Source organism: Arachis duranensis, chromosome 3, assembly GCF_000817695.3.
Source record: "Arachis duranensis cultivar V14167 chromosome 3, aradu.V14167.gnm2.J7QH, whole genome shotgun sequence".
Taxonomy (NCBI): Eukaryota; Viridiplantae; Streptophyta; class Magnoliopsida; order Fabales; family Fabaceae; genus Arachis; species Arachis duranensis.
Genome location: NC_029774.3, coordinates 28,445,247 through 28,446,041, shown reverse-complemented (window position 1 = coordinate 28,446,041; position 795 = coordinate 28,445,247).

Sequence of the window (795 nt, the reverse complement as noted above, 5' to 3'; positions counted from 1 at the left end):
TGTTGCCAACAACTTGCTTTTCCTCTTCTTGGCTCTACTTTCATGCTAAATGTAGCCCAGAATTTGAGTGTCAACCTTCAGCCTCAATATGGACTATTATACATCATTGGAAAGCTCTTGATGTCTATTTTCTAATGCCACTGGAATCACCTCAATTGGACTTTCCTAGCTCAAGTTATGGTTCCTCAAAGAAGGTAAGGTCAAGCTGCCAAGTTGTTGCCAAGTTGTTGCCAATAACGCACCTTAAACCCCAAGTTGGCAACGTGCTCGTGCCTTACTCTCCCAAGGCAAGGGCTTGGGACTGGCGTTGTTGCAAAACACGCCCCCTATCTAGCACGTTGGCAACGTGCTCGAGCCACACTCCAAGGCTAATCTCTAGCCTTCTTGAATTTCACTTCATGTTCTTGTTTTTAGGGCCTAAAGATGACTCTGGTTTGGCTTCAATTTTGTGCTCCACTATAGACTATTATATATGGTTGGAAATCTCTGAATGTCAGCTTTCCAATGCAACTGAAAGCACTCAATTTGGATCTCTGTAGCTCAAGATATATTCCATTGAAGAGGACATGGTCAGGCTGCCTTGTTGGAGTTGTTGTGAATAACGCCCATTCATTTTCAAGTTGGCAACGTGTCTTGATGATTCAATTTCTCTCAACATAACCAATTGCCACTCTCGTGATCTAATTGTTCATGAGAAGAGTTGAAGATCAATTATAATCCAGCCACACAATTACCAAAATCTCAACCAAGGAAAGTTACATCTCACATACTAACCAAGGTATATTGATTGAGGGA